Source organism: Phascolarctos cinereus, unplaced genomic scaffold (genome assembly GCF_003287225.1).
Source record: "Phascolarctos cinereus isolate Bilbo 61053 unplaced genomic scaffold, phaCin_HiC Scaffold_4;HRSCAF=312, whole genome shotgun sequence".
Lineage (NCBI taxonomy): Eukaryota > Metazoa > Chordata > Mammalia > Diprotodontia > Phascolarctidae > Phascolarctos > Phascolarctos cinereus.
Window position 1 is genome coordinate 205,793,294 of NW_027555847.1, and position 19,685 is coordinate 205,812,978.

General features: G+C 38.0%; 1 pseudogene; it reads left to right on the forward strand.

Annotated features, from left to right (window-relative positions):
• Positions 1–253: 253 nt before the first annotated feature.
• The window catches only part of LOC110198254 (endoplasmic reticulum-Golgi intermediate compartment protein 1 pseudogene), an 83,711-nt pseudogene continuing 64,279 nt past the window's right edge, over positions 254–19,685 (forward strand).

Sequence of the window (19,685 nt, forward strand, 5' to 3'; positions counted from 1 at the left end):
TTTCAGATTTCTGATGATAACCTATTTTTGTGCTGCTATTAAAGGAGTTCCAGCTTACAGCCACATCCAGTTATCAATCTGCAAAATGTTTTCTCTGTGGTTTGTTATGTGCTTTAGAAGTCTGCTACATTTAACTGTCACCAAGTAAGTGGGTTATTAAATGGGAGACAGAAATGAATCAATCAAGTCTATTCAAATACTAGGTCCCTGTATTGTTCTTTGACTTCATTATTTGAGTGTTAAATTTGGTGCGATGGGGAAATGTAATCGGCTCGACACAGAGTAACTTGATTTGTGGGAGACAGGTCCTCTTGGGCAATTATGTTCTCAGGTTTACAAGCATGTCAAAAATACTTGCAACATGATAATACCATTAACACGGGCTCTATAATCACATCTTTCAATGTCATCCCATCTGGCTGCATACAAGAGCTGACATTTTCATGAAGAGAGCCATGGAACTGGCCCTCATGCTAGTATGTGAGCCTCTTTCTGCATGCTGTGCCTATTGATTATTCCAAGTACTCATGTGGAAAAGATTTGTCCTCAGCTGAAAATACGGAAAGAGTCTTAGACAATGACAGAACTGGGTTACGAGAAGCTGGAAACAGAGTAGAATCCTATTGATTAAGGAAAGACTGAACAAATTATGGTATATGAGTATATTAGGATGTTACAATGTCATAAGAAATTATGAGGAAGGCAGCACGGCATAGTGGATAAATCATGAGCCTTGGAGTCAGCCAGACCTGGGTCAAGTCCTGCTTCTGACTAGTTATGTGAATATTAGCAAGTTGCTAAATCTTTCAGTGCCCCAGACAATTCTTTTGGATGTTAAGACATAGATGAGTTATCAGTGTGCTTTTTTGGAGGAAGTTTTCACACCAGGAGTTCCCTACATGGATGAAATCACAGGTTTGGGTGAAGGAAGGAGAAAGCAAAGGGAGAGAGGAAGGAAGGAAGAGGATAAGAAGGAAAAGAGAGTGGGAAGAGGAAAAGAAATGTAGAAGGGTAAAAGGAAGGAGGGAAGGAAGAAAAAAAGATGGAAAAGTGAGAGGAAGGAAGGGCAAAAGACTGGAGGAGAAGGAAGGAAGAGAAGGAGGAAAGAAAGGAGGAAAGAAGTGAGGGAGAAAGTGGGAAAAGGAGAGAGAAAGAAGTAAGGAAAGAGGAAGTGTGGAAAGAAGGAACAGTGGAAAAAGAAAGGTGGAAAGAAAGAAGTGAAGAAGTATGAAATGAAGGAAAGAAGGAAGGAAATAGGGAAGGAAGGAGAAAAGAATGCAAGAAAGGAAGGAAGAAAAGAAGGAAAAAAGAAAGGGAGGGAGAGAGGAAGAAAGGAAGAAGAGTAGAAGAAAGAAAAGAAGAAAACAGTGACATGAAAAATTCAGGAAAAGTTGGAAAGATTTGTATAAAATATTGCAGAACTAAGAGAATGATATACACAATGATAACAATAATGCAAAAGAATACAACACTAAAAAGCAACAGAATAAGGTCAATAAATCTATCGACCAACCTTGATTTGGGGAGAGTCATAGTGTATCACATGTATGGGATGAGGTCAACATTATCACGATTGATGTGTCAGTTTGCTTTTCTTTTCTGTGCTTCCTTATTACAAGAGAGTACCTCTTGTGCAGAAGTTCTGGTGGGTTGGAGAATTTGAGGTTCTTATGTGAAAGGCTCCATAGGAAAAGAATAATTATGTTTCAGGGCACCAAGCTGAATGCTTGGGAGTTGTGAGGGTGGGGGTGGAAGTGAAAATGACAATGGACAATGAATACATAATTTTTAAAAAGCATAAATAAAACTTCTTTCTCTTCTTCTTCTTCCTCATCTTCTTGCTCTTGTTCTTCCTCCTCACTATAATGTACTTGTGGTTATCTAGTCTACCTACCCAACTAAGTAAATGAAGGAGAATGGGTTATCTATTTGGGATATAGTACAGCGGATTCTAGCATTGAGTGGGAGGTGGATCAGATGATCTCAAATCCTCTCCAAATAAATGATTTAGTGGCTGATTATGGTACTCCCAGGCCACATTCTATGTGAGGCAAAGGGATGAGGGTCAAAGATTCAAATACTAGTTTCTCTAGTTTCTCCAGTACCCTTGGGTGAAAGCTCAGCTTAATGTTCCTAAAGACAATAAACATTCTAATGAAGCCTTACAAGTCAGGTCCTCAAATTTTCCTACCCATGAAAATTGTGTGGCAGTCCCAAAAGATGACACAGATAATAGGTTAAGTGAACCTCTTAGTTAATTTTTTTTCCTTCATTACGACAGGACCAGCATTTGGCTGAGGCAGCTTCTTTTCTCCCCAAGAGGAGAGAGACCTTACTTAAATGAAAACAAAGCAGCCTCAGAACTTGATTGGTGTATGTGATTGGCCCCAGCTTCCTCTTTTGCATCCCTAGCACCTTCCATTTACACCTCATTCTGGGACTTGATTGGTACCAACTTCTCTGATGCAGTTTTCTGATAACCTAAGGGCCTAAAAAGTCCCAGTTCTGTGGAACCTAGGCCCCATGGACTTGGTGGATTTCTGAAGTCCACATGAATCACATTACTCTGTCCTGTTGACCAGACCCATTTCCATATGTAGTGAGGGGGGCAGCCTCCAGAAAAGCTAATTGCCACTGCATCCTTGTTGTATATTCTTGCCAAGTTAAGACAAAGTAAGCTACCTTGGCTTACATGTTAAAAGACTTGTTAGGGCCTCATTGAACCTGAACTAAGAGAATGCTAGAGTCTGCCTTGCCTCCAGAAACCAATGATAAATACTCTGAGTAGGTCTGGGGGAAGCTATTTGCAAGGCACATTACACATTTTTAGATGCAATGTGATTCTGAAGACTGAATCTTAAAACAGATTGTTATGAAGCAAAATTAATTCTACCAGTTCATACGCTGTCTCCCCACTATGCATCCTCTATTGTCTTCATCTGATCAGATAGCAACACATAGAGAGAAATATTCAGATAAAGGTGGTTAGAAGAGAAATATAGATCTCAGACTTCACAGTCTTTGTGACCTGGAGCAAATCACTCAACATGTTTACCTCAGTTTTTTCTATGAAATGACAGAGTGGGACTAGCTAACTTATAATGTCCCTTCCAACTTTAAATCCTAAATTCGGTTCAAGTCAATAAACACGTATTTAGCACATATTATGTGCAAGGGATTGTAGAGGGAGGGAAAAAAGCACTGTGTTTAGTGCTTTACAGTTAATATCTCATTCGAGCCTTACAACAACCCTGGGAAGTAGGTGCTGTTATTAGCCCTATTCTTAGCATTGAGGCAAACAGAGGTTAAATGACTTGTCCAAGATCCCATAGCTAGTAATTATTTGAGGCCAAATTTGAACTCAGGTCTTTTTAATTCCAGTCTCAGTCCTCTGTTCAATATGCTATCAGCTGCCTTTGTAAAGGATAAATGAATAAGCAACTCTAAAACAGTCCCAGCTCCAAAAATGCTTATTTTCTACTCAGAGAGATGGAGGGTAAACTGATAATAAAAGCAAATATGAGGAAAGAAAGAGCACTAGTAATGAGGGGGATCAGAAACCTCCAAGGGATACAGAAGAAGTACCTTCCAAGTATGGGCAGGTATGGCCTGTACAAAGGCAAAGAAGTAAGAGACAGAATTCTGCGTTGAAAGAACAAACCTGTTTGATTGGAATACAGAATGTAAGAAAATGAATAATGTGAAATAAGCTGAGACTCTTAGACTGGAGCCAGATAGAGAGAGTCTTTTAATGCCAACCTTACATTATCCTAGGTTTCTGAGAGCCAAGGAAGATTCTAGAGCAGGAAATGGTTGGTCCTGTTCTGACAATCTCTGTATTCATCAATTTTCTTACTGGTAAACTGAAAAAATTCGAGTTTAATGATCTAAAGTATCTTTTAACTCTAAACTTCTTTGCTTCTGTAGACTTTATTAGATGATTCTGGATAAGGGGAATAAGGAAGCACCTTGGAGATAGAAGCCATTATTTTTCATCTTTACATGTCTGTAGTCTAGCAGGACAGTGTCTTGAATATAGCAAGTATTTAATAAACATTTATTGAATTGAAAGGGGGTCACTTTTTTCAATTTAATTCAACAAATATTTTTTCCCTAATGCTAGCAATGCGTTAAGCACTTGAATTAAAACTAAATAGTCCACATCCTCACAGTTTCTTTTTGAATGGAAGCATAAGCACACACAGACACACACACACACACACACACACATAATTAGACATAAGAGGCTGATAGCACTAAAATCTGTAAGGATCAAAACATACTTCACATGGGAGGTGGTACCTCAGTTGGTTCACGAAGGAAACCAACCATTTTGTGAAGCTGAGCTGAGGAGGGAATATTCTTCAGGTTGATAGCTTGTACAAAAATATGGAGACAGGAGATGGCATATTGAATATGAAGAATACTGATAGTCCAGTGTGACTGGAATGTGGAGTTATGAAGGGGAATAACATGAAATAAATCTGGAAACATAGGTAAGAGTCAGATCATGGAGGACATACAATGCCAGGCACAGAAATCTATATTTTATTCTAGAGGCAATAGGGAGCCACTGAATGTTGGAATAATAGGGGTATACTTATGCTTTAGTATTATTAATTTTGTAGTTGGGTGGAAGTTGAGTTGGCCAGGGGAGATGTGACAAATAGAGGAATCAATCAGAAACTATTGTAATAGTCCATGTGAGAAGTGATGAGTACTTCAAGTAGGTTAGTGGCTGTGTAAAAGGAAAAATGAAGACAAATGCAGAAGATCTCTCAATCATGGGAAATGATTGAACATAGAAAGGAAAGGAGAGAGAAGAGTTAGGGATGACTATAAAGTTGTCATTGTAAGTGAATGGAAGGAGGTTGGTAATCCTCCACAGACACTGTGAAGTTTAGAGGAGGTTGGCTTAGGGTGGGAGATATTGAGGATCATTTTGGATATTTATGATGAGTCTGAGGTGTCAATAATATATCAAAATTATACATTCAGCAGACAGTCAGTGATTCAGGACTTGAAATTTGGAAGAACAAGGATTGGACACAGATTTGGGAGTCATCTACATAGAGGTGATGATTGAACCTATGTAACATAATGAAATCACCAAAGAAGAAATGAATATAAAGAAATAAAACAATTTAATACTGAGCATTGTGGTAGGGACACCCATTCTTCAGAGGATGAAAATGAATGAAGATCCTTTAAAATAGATTGAGAAGAAAGGTAAGACAGGTGTGGGAAACAATGTCATGGGAGCCAAAGGAAAAGAGAGTGTACAGGAAAGGAGAGTTATCAATAGTTAAAACTACTAGTTTTTAAAAAAACTAATATTTTATTTTTTGTCCAATTACATATAAAAACAATTGTTAAGATTTAAAAAAAAAATTGAATTCCAAATTCTCTCTCTCCCTTCCTTCCCTCCACCTTCCCTGGGATGGCAGGTAATTTGACATAAGTTATACATGTGCTATCATGCAAAACATATTTTCATATTGGTTATGTGACCACTGCTCTTCTGGCCTGTGCCCTGGTCTTTACCCAGGAAGGGTCCCTTCTTCCCTGTAGCCACAAGCACTAGTGCTCTTCTTTGCCTTGGAGTTGTGACCAGAGTCTCTCTTCCTTCTGTTGGGTTGCATGCCCTTCTTCCTGCCTTGGAACTGCAACCCTGAACTACTTATATGCTGATTTGCCAATCAGCACCAGCTATACCCAGTGCCAGTAAAGGTCCCCTATAATTTCTTTCTGACCAATTGGTTAACCCCTTTACTATCTCTGGTCTGAGAGCTCCTGAAGCTGCTGCTGCCACCACAGCTGCCTCCACATCCTATGCCCAACACTGGTGCTATTGCCGCTTATGCTCTAAGCTAACCCCATTCTCAGTGTCACAGACCGTTCCTGTTGATCTCCTAAGTTGTCTTAGGCTAGAAAAATATCTCACCCTGACCTTTTCTTGGCTGTCCCACTCCAAAATGTGATATGAGGAGTTATTTTAAAGTTGTTTGAAGGGGAATATTGGTAGAGTTCAGCTGGTTTGCTGCCTGTACTGCACCATCCTGGCTCCCCTCTAGATTATTACACTTTGAAAGGAGTCAGCCTCATTGGCTGATGTCATTGGGGACATTCTAAAAATCATCTTTAAAATAGCAGGTTAAATAAATATATAAATTAAAATGAGATATTACATGTGAATTAGTCTCTATGTTAAAACCCTAAATTTCTCAAAAGCATTAATTAATATCAGTTATTCCGAATGTGCTTATTTCATGCCAAAAATGTGTCCAATTCATATATGCATATATTATATATGCATATGTGTGTGTGCGTGTGTGTGTGTGTGTGTGTATGTGTGTGTGTGCATCTTTTTGGATTAGTTACCTTTAGGTGATTCTTCAAAGTATTCGGGGGAGAAATGAAATTCTTGAAATCTTGGTATTGTAATCAGAAAACCAAGAATAATTAAAATTCATTCATTTCTTCATTTCATTCTAGAATGACTAGATATCATTCTACCCTTCTCCTATTACTCTCGCTCCCTGGTATCATATTTTCCGAGGTTGTTGAAAGTATATTCTATGTTCAGAAACTTAATGAGGACAAGACAAGTAGAGTTTTGTCCAAGGTGCTAAAATTTAGAGAAGTACCACTCTCTTCCCCAGTAGGTAGTCACAGACAATTTAGCTAGCTACTAGACATAAAAACAGCTAGACCATTGAGGGTATTCTCTTATTTCCCAATTTGTTTTATGTGGTTGAGGCTTCCTCCTTCTTGACCCTAACTATCCTTAAGACTATTTTTCTACTCCTTTGTTATAAACGAAATGGATGAATATGTACACATATGTTTGTATGTGTACACACACACACACACACATGCGCACACACACTCACACACACACACACACGTATGCATATTTATAGATAATTCTCCTAACAATTTCACTCCAAAGTTTTTACAAGCTCATTTATCTTATCACCAGGACCTTGGGAGCTAAGACAAGAAAATTATTATCATTATAAATCACTCTTTTCCTTAGTTCCTAGGCAAGGTATAGCCTTCTGCTACAAAAAGATTCCTTCTAGTCACTCAACTCTCAACATCCAAAGTGATTGGAAAGGGAGATTTCCAGTATAGTTTCCACAGCTTCAGTATCTTTTATTTGTCCTAGTAGACACCCTGAGAATAGGGATGTTACTATAGCAACCTGGGTGATCTTTAAAGTCTGTGGTACAGGGAAGGGGATTTGAGAACTCAGAGCACAAACTGAGGGTAGCCAATCTCCTAGCTGCCTCTTTCCTCCTACCGGGGGGCAGTCCCTTTTTATTTGGCTCCAGCCACGAGAATGGTTAGGCTACTGTAAAAGGTTTACAAATAGCAAAATTAGAAGCCATGAAAAATGGAGCAAATTATTTATTTATTTTTTATAGTCTAGAATTCCACCAACTTTTTAAGATGAATATTTCTCCTGGGCAGATTTACTTCTTCATAAATTATAGGCTTGGATGGTTTTCCTTAATGGTTCAGTGAACCAAAAATTAAACATATTTGCAAGCAAACAAAAAGCAAGTGCTCTTGACACATTAGATTTATGACACATTGTGGTTTGAGACATGCAGAATTCAGCAGTGTCAGGTTTGGGGAGAGTGGCCCCTACGCCACTGATTGAAATACAGATGGCAGCTAAGGGAGTACTAAGAAGGTTTTATAAGGGAGAAATTCAGAGCTAAGTCAAATAAGGGACACCTTCGCAAGCTGCTTTTCTAAATTCTCCAAGATGATTATTAAACTCTATATGAAATTGTGAATGCCTTGTCCTTACGGAATATTTCAATTACATTTTTCTATTTCCAGCAAAATAAACCCTGCCATTCCTTTGGCTTTAGTAGGGGAAAGGGATGTGTTTGATGAAGAGTGTAGTTCAGGGGTTCTTAATCTAGGTGTCACAGTAGATAGAACACTGGGCCTGGAGTGAGGAAGACTTGAGTTCAAATCTGACCTGAGATACTAGCTGTGTGACCCTGGGCAAGTCATTTAACCTCTGTCTGCCTTGGTTTCCTCAACTGTAAAAATGGAGATAATAATAACACCTACCTCCCAGGGTTGTTGTGATGATCAAATGAGTCATTTGCAAAGCACTTAGCACAGTGTCTGGCACATAGCAGGTGCTTAATAAATGATATTCCTTCCTTCTCCATCCACCTCTTTGGTAATCCAGTGGACCCCTTTTCAGAATAATGTTTTAAAATGCATAAAGCACATAGAATTACAAAGAAAATTAAATTACATTGAAATATGAATATGGTGTGTGTGTGTGTGTGTGTGTGTGTGTGTGTGTGTGTGTGTGTGTGTGTGTAAAAGTTCCTGGTAAGAAATCCTGAGTTAACATGTCTCCCCCCTTTTTTAGCTAAACTTGAAAAATCCACTTCTACATTCAATGCATCCAATTCCTCTCCTATCACTTTCCTCTGAATGCTCTGCCAGCTAGCTTGCTACCTTATTGTTTAAATCAAACTACTCTCCCTGGAGTTACCAATGATCTATCAATTACAAATGTAATCTCCCTTTCTTAGTCTTCATCCTTCTTGACCTCTCTGTAGCATTTCACCTTCTCCTCCTGAATGATTTCTCCTCTCTGGATTTGGTCACTCTTTGTTCTCCTCCTAAGCATATGGCCATTCCTTCCAGCATTCTTTGCTGTGTCTTCATCCATGCCATGCTCAATAACTATGGATGTCTCCTAAGGCTTTGTCCTATACCTTCTCTTTCCACCTTATACTTTCTCACTTGGTGATCTCATTCCCTCCCGTGGCTTTGATTATTCTCTTTATACAGGTAATTCCCAGATCTGTATATCCAGTCTTTCCCTTCAGCCATATCACCAACTTCCTATAGGCATCTCAAACTCAATAAGCCCCAAATAAAACTCATTATCTTTCCCTCAAAATCCATTCTTAAACACTTCTGTATTATAGTCAATCTGTATTGACTATCCTTCTAATCATCCAGGTTCGCAGCTTTGATATCACATTGGGCTCCACATTCACAACCCACATAGCTAATCATTTGCTAAATCTTGTCATTTCTTTCTCCATAATATCTCTAGTATCTATATACTTTTCTCCATTCTTGTAGCTGTATCCTAGTCCAGGCCCTCAATACCTCTCACCTAGAATATTGTGACAGTTTTCCTACTGGTCTCCCTTCCGCATGCTTCACCCTATTCCAACAACTTATCCTTGTCACAGTGGCCAAAATGATTTTCCTAATGCATGGATCTAACCACATTTCTCCCCTCCCCACATTCATAAACTCCAGGGACTCCCTACTACCTCTACAGTCAAATATAAACTCTGTTTAGCATTTAAAGTTTTTCACATCTTGATCCCTTTCTAGTAGTTTTATTGTATTGCTTTGTTTTGTTTTTATGTTACTCCCTTCCATGCACTCTATGTCTAGCAAACTGGCCTACTTCTCTTTCCTCACAATAATAAATCATCTCCCCTACCCTTGCCTTTGTACCCCATGTCTAAAATGCCCTTCCAATTCACTTTACATCTTAGGATCCCTGACTTACTCCAAAACTAAGTTTAAATGTCACTCTCTGCAAGAGGACTTTCCCAGTCCCCCCAGTCCCTTCCCTTTCTAAGGTTGTCATCCATCTACTCTGTATGGTCAGCTAGGTGGTGCACTGGATATAATGTTGGGCTGGACCGTCTTTCTGAGGTCAAATGTGGCCTCAGATGTTTACTAGCTGTCTGATCCTGGGCAGATAGGAAACCTATTTAGTTAACTTGAGGTTTACTGGCTAGATTTCTTTCTTAAAGACTACTCCTTAAATCCAATTCACTTTTGTCTGTCATTGATTGGCCAATGATAGGTCCCAGCCCACTTAATGGTTATTTTTTGGGTCCAGAAGTCTCAGAGTGAATGAAAATAGTAACTGTTTCTCTTTAGGCCAGCAACCCTGAGGGTTTTCCCCTCTCAGTTTGATTTTTTTTTTTAAATCAAAGGGGCCATCCCTCTACTCACTTCTCAAACAGGCCTAATCACTGAATGAGCGTTGCCTCAGGCAGAGTGAGAACTTTGGAAAGACCTTTACTTAAAAAGGCCAAGGTCTCCCACTGCATTTTGGGCCATCTCCAGTTGTCCTAATCTATATCTGACCGCTGGACCCAGATGGCTCTGGAGGACAAAGTGAGGCTGGTGACTTTGCACTCCCCTCCCACACTCAAATCCAATTCAATTGTAAGTCATGGCATCATCTTCCTGATGTCATGGTCTTCTTCCAGAAGGAAGGGCAAACCACAACCACAACAACCGTGGGCAATTCACTTAATTCTGCCTAAGTTTCCTGAGCTGGAGAAGGAAATGGCAAATCACCCCAGTATCTTTGCTGAGAAAAATCTAAATAGGGTCACAAAGATTTGGACACAACTGAAAAATGAGTGAACTACATTCTATACAAATCCTGAATGTTCTCATTTATATATATTATACAAAAGCTGAGCCAAATTAACCATCCATATTAAATAGATTTAAAGTTGTAATGGATCTAAGAGGTCATTAAGTGTAACTTGCCCCCTTCTCCCCGCCCCCCCATGAGGAAACTGAGACTCAGAGACATTGTGACTTATCTAAGTTGACATGAGTAATAAGGGATAGAGCAGAGATTTGAACCCAGGTCCTTGGCCTGCAAATAGAGCAAATTTTCATGTCATCTAAGTTTTCATTAGGGCAGCTAGGTGGCATAGTAGATAGAGTGCCAGGAATCAGGAAGACTCATCTTCCTGAGTTCAAATCTGGCCTCAGACACTTAGCAGCTGTGTGACGCTGTGCAAGTCACTTAACCCTGTTTGCTTCAGTTTCTTTATCTGTAAAATAAGCTGGAGAAGGAAATGGCAAAGCACTCCAGTATCTTTGCCAAGAAAACCCCAAATGGGGTCACAAAGAGTTGGATGTTTTGAAAATGACTGAACGACAAAAAGTTTTCATTTATTTGGAGATGAGAAAGAGGTCTTGGATGTGTTTTGTGAATATATTACTGTCTGAACTTTGTGTCATGCTTTATGGTTTTCCTTTGGATTTCATAGATTCTTTTGATCACCACCTTTACCTCATTTGTCAGATGGGGAAACTGAGGCAGTGAGCAGTTAAGTGACTTGCCCAAAGACACATAGTGTACTGGTTTGTTAGACTTTTAAAGTTTTCCACAACCTGATTTCTTCCTACCATTCTGGGTTTTGGTTTTTTTTGGGGGTGGGAGGGGTTGCTTTGTTTTGTTTTTACATGTTGTTCCCTTCCATGTACTGTCTGGTTTGGTCATACACACCTAGAGACCAGGATCTAGGACTAGCGAGTAGGCCTTCTGAATCTGAATTGAGTACTGCTCCTTCTGTTAGTCCATATTTCCTTTTCAGCCATAGGAAGCCCTCTTCCACTGGGCATATGGTGATAAATGAGCTTGTAGCGACATTTGGGTTTTTGAAAAATCATCCCTGTTTCAAAGTTAGGTTGTCCTATGCATAAGAATAAGCAGGGTTGTTGCCATCTTGCTATATACCCTTTGACTGAACTGAGTATTATTTAATCCAGTGACCTCCCAAATTGGCTTTTCCAGTCAACCATTCTATATCCAGAAGAGAAACATTAAGGGGTTAATGAACCCTGGCGAAGACGATGGCCCATCTATTTTTAATTACCAAATGTCCACTGAAGATGGAAGGCAGACTTAGTGTTTGGGGAGGACAGAATTGCCAACCACAGCCAGCTTTTTTCTTCCCTCTCCTTGCTGCATTCCCTAATGTCACAATTTTCTCATATCTTTTCTTGTCATTTTTTCATTGGGAACTCAGTTAAAAAGTCAGGATGCCATCACAGAAAGGTGGGAGATTGGTTCTGAACATGCTGTATGTGTAATGTAAGAGGAGGAGGAAGAGTTAGAGCAGAGGCTGTAGAGATGAGGTTATCCAATTACAGAGCTATATTGGAGAATCCCTATTTAAACTACATCTGCTTCTTTTCTCTTTCTCCATTTCATCTCCCACCCTTTTAGTGAAGAGGTTTTCAATCTTTTTGGGAAGGGGTCATTAACCCATTAGGCAGCCTGGTAAAGCCTACAGACCCCTTTCCAAAATAATATCTTTAAATGCATAAGATATGTAAGCTTACAAAGAAAACCATTTATATTGAAATGTAGTTATCAAAATATATTTAAAAAAACAAACAAGTTCACAAACCCCAAGAACTCCTGCTCTACTGTATCTTGATAGGCAGTCAGACTGGCTAATTTAAATAAGTGCAAAATCACTTCTATTGGAAACCAAGTTGGAGTTAGAACACCTCAGTTTCAACCCCAGATTTATCCTTTCCTAATTCTGTGACCCTGAGCATGTTTCCTAACTTCCCTAGGCCTTAAGGACTCCATCTGTAAATCAAAGGAATAAGACTTGATAATTACTAAGGTAATTTCAGATCTAAATCTTTGATTCTATGACTTAAGGAGAGGAGAAGACTAGGTTAGGGGGAATTAAGGACTTCTAACTTCAGACTGAAAGTACTCTGACTCTATTGCTGCTGAGTTTTCATCATGGATAGATGGTGCCATGGACAGGCTTTTTTGTTACCTGCTTTACTGGTCCATCACTAGGGAACAAGATAATCTTGCCCATTGAGCTTCTGGTGATTCCTGTGTCAATCAACTATACCATAAATCAGTACAATGATTTATCATAATTATAATAACTAACATTAATATAGTCTTTTGAAGCACCTAAGTAGTGCATAGAATAAGTGGATAGAATGCTGGCTCTAGATCCAGGAATTTCCTGAGTTCAAATTTGGCTGCAGACACTTAACTAGCTGTGTGACCCTGGGCAAATCATTTAACCCTGTTTGCCTCAGTTTCCTCATTTGTAAAATGATCTGAAGAAGCAAACCACTGCAACATCTTTGCCAAGAAGACCACAGATGGGATAATGAAGACTGAGACAGGACTGAACAACAACAACAACAACCACCACAATAACAACAGCAACAATGTAGCCCTTTACATATAATAATAACTAGCATGTATACAAGGCAGCCAGGTGGCACAGTGGATAGAGTACTAGGCTTAGAGTCAGTAAGACTCATCATGCTGAGGTCAAATCTGGCCTTCAAACACTTACTAGGTGTGTGACCTTGGGCAAGTCACTTAACCCTGTTTACCTCAGTTTCCTCATCTGTAAAATGATCTGAAGAAGGACATGGCAAACCATTTCAGTATTTTTGCCAAGAAAACCCTAAATGGAGTCACAAAGAGTTGGAACCGACCAAATAACAAAAAGGATTTATATAATTTTCTAAAATTTAAAAGCACTTTTCATCCATCATTTCAATTGATCCTCATAATAACTCTGTGAGGTAAGGGCTATTATTATCAATTCCATTTTACAGATGAGGAAACTGAGGCTGAAAAGGTTAAGTAATCTGTTTAGGATCACATAACTAGTAAGTGTGTGAGGCAGGATTTGACATCATCTCTTTTGACTTCTACTTCAGCCCTCAGCTCACTTTGTCTCACTTTAGACAAACCTAGCAATAGATTTTACTAACCATGCTACTCACCAACCTTTCTAGCCATTGAGCAGCAACATAACTTTTAGATGCCACCCCTCATATATAAAATTTAGGCTGCGGATTCCTTATCAGAAAGGAAGGGGAAGGGGAAGGGGAAGGGACAGGAATAAGTTTAAGCACCTACTATATGCCAGGCATTGTTCAAAGCAGTGAAGAAATATTACCTTATTTGACCCTCGCAGCAATCCTGAGAGATAGGTGCTATTATTATCTCCATTTTATAACTGAAGAAACTAAGGCAAACAGAAGTTAAATTACTTTCCCAGGGCTACACACTGAGTAAGTAAATGAAGCCAGATTTGAACTCAATCTAGGTCCAGAACTCTATCTCCTGTGCCAACTAACTGTTTTCAATAGGGCTTAGGCTTGTCACTATATCTCTAACAATGAGTTTATGAAATCATCTATCCTATTCACCTCTTTGGCCAGAGTATGATTTTCTGAGATGGGAAAACATAATTCTTTGATGGATTTGTGATCAGATTAATGTATATAGATTTTTTTCCACTAGTAAAAACTGAAATCCCTCTATACCTTTTCATCCTCTGTAATTCTTGCCCATGACTTTCCATATATTATCTTTTCCCCCCAGTCAAGTTTTGTTTTAAAAAATTATTTATTTTTATATGCATCTATAATTTAGCCCTTCAATTGCCCCTCCATTGAACAACAAAACAAGCAAAAATACAAAACTTTCTTCACAAGCATGCAAAACAATATCCACATTGCTCGTACCTGAAGATGTGTCCTTAATCACCTCTTGAGAGGAGGAAAATTGAAGCTAGATGGGATAGTAGGTAGAGCATTGGACCTAGAATATGGAAGACCTGAATTGAAATCTGGTCTCAGATACTTACTAGTTGTGTAATTCTGGGCAAGTTAGTTGATTAAACTGAGTCTACCTCAGTTTCCTTATTTGTAAAATGGGTATACTACTAGCACTTGTATCCCAGGGTTGTTGTGAGGATTAAATGTAATAATATTTGTAAAGTGTTGCAAGCCTTAAAATATCATTGAAATGCTAGTTATTATTATTGTTTATTATAATTATTGCTGTGATTAGTCTTCTGGAGTGATTGTCATTTATTAGATTAGAGTTCTAACATCTTTAAAAGCTATTTTTGTCTACAATGTTGTTATCATATAATTTTTTTCTCCTTTTTTTCTGCTTACTTCATTCCGCATTGGTTCATAAAGGTCTTTCCAGTTTCCTCAGAAATTGTGTCCTTTGTCATTTCTTATAGTACAAATATTTTCATACTTATAGATAATTTTTCTCTTTTCTTAATTTCTTTGGGGTATAGTCCCAGTAGATATACCACTAGGTCAGAAAGTATGTACAGTTTAGTAACTTTTGGGGCATAGTTCAAACTGTTTCCCAAAATGGATCAAACAATTCACAACTCCACCAACAGTTTATTCACATCCTTTTAGCAATAACCCATCTGGCATTAGTCATTTTTCTCTTTAGTTATCTTTGCCATATGATGGATGTAAGGTGGAACATCAAGGTTGCTTTAGTTTCCATTTCTATAATAATTAGCGACTTGGAGCATTTTTTTCATATGTTGTTAATGGCTTGGATTTTTTCCTTTGAAAATTGCCTTTTCATATTGCCTGGCCATTTATCTATCGGCAACTGATTCATAAATTTGAATCAACTCCCTGTTTCTTGTATATGAGAACTTTAACAGTAAAACTTATGCCAAGATTTTTTTTCTCATTTGCCGTTTCCCTTCCAGTTTAATCCACATTAGACTTTTTTGTGCAAGATCTTTTAGCTCTATGTAATGAAAAACTCTAGCTTTTCACTGATTGTGTTTCCATAGTCTAATCACTTAGCTTTTCTGAGCCTGTTTTCTCATTTTGAAATGGCAGTAACAATACTCATAAAACCTCATAGGATTGACATGAAGATCAAATAAGAGAGTGTATGTAAAGTGCTTTAAAAACCTTAATCTTGTGTGATATTATCACTGAATTAGTTGTGACCTCTTCTTCTATGCATAAGTCTGAAAGTTAATTTGTTCCTTGCTCCTCTAATTTGTTTATGATATGACTTGTTACATAAGTGTTATGTATCTGTTTGGAGCTTGTCTTGGTATGTAGTATGAGATGTTGGTCTAAATCTAATTTCTGCTAGATTGCTGTCAGTAGTTTTTGTCAAATGGTGAGTCCTTACCCTAGAAGCTGAGTCCTGTGTTTGTTTTTATGTATTGTTTTATATATTGTGTGCCTAATTTACATATATATGTATATATATACATAGTTAATATGTTGTGTGCCTAATTTTTTCTACTCATCAACCTCTCTTTTTTAACCAATGTTAAGTCATTTTAATGATTAGTATTTTGTGTATAGTTTAAGATCATAAAAGATCTTCCTTCCCATTTTTTTCTTTTTTTGTGTATGTTATTGCTGCTATTAGTATTTATAGCACTATGTTAAATAGTAATGGTAATAATGGGCATCCTTGTTTTACCCCTGATCTTATTGGAAAGGCCTCTAACTTTAAAAAAAATATATATATATATTTGCTACTAGAATCAGTTAGATATTATTTACTATATTAAGGCACATTCTTATATTTTCTATAGTATGCCTAATCAATGTGTTAGAGTCTTTTCTCTGCTTCATATAATATCTCTGAGGTACCAGTATAGCTTTTTTGCTTCTCATGCTCAGTGCATGACCACTCCCCCTCTTTTTCTAGTCATAACTATGCTTTTCTAATTACTGCTTTGTATTATAGTTATTTTGGTATATATAATTCAGAAAAGCAGTATAGTTGACAAAAGATGCTTTAGAGTTGGACTCAGAAAGATCTAGTTTAAAATCTTTCCTCTAGCATTTCACTGGTTGTGTCCATAGCCTAATCACTTAGCTTTTCTGAGCCTGTTTCCTCATTTTGAAATGGCAGTAACAATACTCATAAAACCTCATAGGATTGACATGAAGATCAAATAAGAGAGTTTATGTAAAGTGCTTTGCAAACCTTAAAGTACCACCTACATTTCTGTTATCAGAGTTATTGCTATTTTCCTGGCTAGAGTTAAAGTTTCTTTGCTTCCTTCTTAAGTTCCTAGAAAACAAATGTTTGTTGAATGGAACTGAATGGATTGGATTTATTTGGAACCAGATACAACCTTGCCAAAGCCTGAATCTATAGCAAGAATTTTTGTTTTCAGGCATATGATTTTAAAATTTTGCTATTCTTTTCTCTGCTTAGTCTTTTAATCTTACTATAATCTAAATACATTAATTTTTTGGCTATATATGACTTTGTTAAATTGAAATTTAATAATAATTTTGCTTTATGAATCATAATCAGATTTCACTAATGTTTTATGGGGGCCTGACTGAAGACTTCTTTACTAACTAGCATAGCTATCATGAATTCATGAAGTCGTATAAGCAGCTAGGTAGCAGAATGGATGAGCAATGGATTTGGGAGTCAGGAAGATGTGGGTTCACCTACCTCAGACACTTACTAGCTGTGTGACCCTCAGCAAGTCACTTAACCTCTTGAAGCCTCTGTTTCCTCATCTATAAAATAGGAATAATATTACCTATCTCAGAAGCCTGTTGTAAGAATGAAACAAATGAAACATGTAAAGCATGTTGAGAAGTGTTCTATAAATGTCAGTGATGATTATTATCATATAAATCTACACAGCAGTGCTGAGTAAATCCAGTCTTGCAGGCTAGGTCCATTACTGATTGTCTGAAATTATTCAGTCTCCCTGCTGCCTAAAAATGTTATTGGTTTTTGACCCAATTAATAGTAGTAGGTGTATAGACAGCTAAATGAATGGTCCTGTAATCAGCAGGGAGCAACTGTGGCCTAAACTCAGTTATAAAGCTGCCTAAAAATGTTCCACAATGTCTGCCATATTGTTTTTTTCTGTTTTTGTTTTTGGGTGTCAGAGGAATTGTTTTTGCAATTCCTTCACAAATTACTGAACAGTAATAAAATAAAATTTAAAAAAATTAATCATAGGGTATCACTTAAGTAGTTCTTTGATGAACTCAGCCCTCTTGACATTTGGTGGGTGGATCATATAGTCAGAAATTAGGAAATGGCTATGGACTCTTCTGTGGGGGTAAATTGGGCACCTGGGAAGTTTTGGAACAAATATACATATTCACCTTCAAACTTACCAAAAGCTGGATTTCTACAAATGCTATAAAATTATCTTAAACATTGATTATAGGGTTACCCTGATCAACATCATGAATTAGTTCAGTGGTGATGAGTATAGGGACCATGCCAGGAGACATAAATCCTGAAGGGCTTGCCCCAGCAGCTTCAAGAAGATTTAACAGGGTATTTTACTCCAAATAACCCGGAAAGTCTGATGGATATGTTATTCTAGTTAAATAAAGATAAAAATACCAGAAGGGGCAAAGGTGGAACACAAAGGATTAGATTGGACACAGCCTGGCAGAGTCAATAAATAGAAAACAGACTTCTGAGCCCATGTAACTAGAATCAAGTGGCAATAGCAGGCCTTCCAGAATTGGCAGTCCAGAGCAACTAGGTGCTGTAGTACTGGACTCAGAGTCAGGAAAACCTGAGTTCAAATCTTGCCCTAGACACTTATTAGCTGTATGAATCTGAGTAAGTCACTTAACCTCTATCTACCTCATTTCCCTTAACTGTAATAAGTATTATACCAGAGTGGTGAGAATAAAATGAAATAATATGTAAATAGCACTTTGCAAACCTTAAACACTGTAATAGCAATGATAATGATGATGATGATTACTTGTACTTTCAGTGAGGAGACCCTGATGACCTTGGCCACCCGTATCAGTGTTTCCCGTATAGAAGAAGAGGAACTTGTAGATTTGAGGAGAAAGTGAGAAGAAAGCCGTGAAAGGTCAACTAAATATTAGAAATGAGGCCCCAAAGACCCTCAGAGCAGAGTAGAAGCTTAAGCCCTGGTGAGCTGCTGCAGCCAGTTGCCCCTCCATTGCATGAATGTGAAAGTTCAAGCCTCCTTGTCAAAAACGAGACTAAGCTTAGAGTGAGTGAAGAACCATTTATTACATTCTTGCAAGAGCAGGCACACCTCCAGAAGAGAGTGCTAAATACAGAAGCAAGAGGAAGTTTTATACTGTTTAGAACACCGCAACTCCTCCCTTCCAGGGTTGGATTGGTCCATTCCTTTCTGGATTACAATCTTACATGTCCACCCATCCCATGTCCCCTTGACATCATAAGACGTATATGATGAGACTCTAATTCTATTGTATCAGCTAATTAAGCATACACAGTTCCAAAAGCCTGTGCCCTTTGTCCTGATTAGGGTTAGTTAAAACCAGTTCTGCTCTCTAGAACTTTGGGGTCTATTAAAAGATTAGGGCCGTTCTTATTGGCTTGCCTTTTCCCGTTTCCCTGTTGTTGCAAGATTTTGCAAGCTTGTTAAAACAATGTAACTTGTTATTACTAAATTCTTTGCTGATGTTGTAAGATGTCAGAAGTTATCTTAAATTGTGGGAGCATGATAGATACCTTGTCCCTTACATAGATATCTCAGTTCTGTAGTGTATAGCTGGTCAAATTTCATAGAAGCCCATTATTTCTGATATAGATGTCTGAGTTGCCCCTACAAAAAGGTAGTACTACACGTTAAATATATGGAAAGTCTGGACAATGCTATTCTTTAAGACTAGGCTAATGATGGGGTAAATCTGAGTCCCCTATCACACCATCAGCTCTACACCAGAGTGGGCTAAAGAGAGAGATGGCGAGTGGCCAAGATAAGGTTTTGGAGGTGGGAAAGACATGACTAACATTTTTACTCCCCAGAGGGAAGCTATTGTTGCTCTTTTCACTTACTTGTAGTCATTCTGTACATTCTTTTATTTGTTCTCTTACTTTCCATAAGCCTTTCTGTGCTTCTCTAACTTCTTCATACCCATAATTTCTTATGGTGCAATAATGTTTCATTACATTCATATACCACAAGTGACCTGGGGAGCAGATAGGATTTTTTAATTCAGGATTCCAGTTCAACTGGATCACCTTAGCTTAGTGGTTGTCCTCATCACCATTTCTT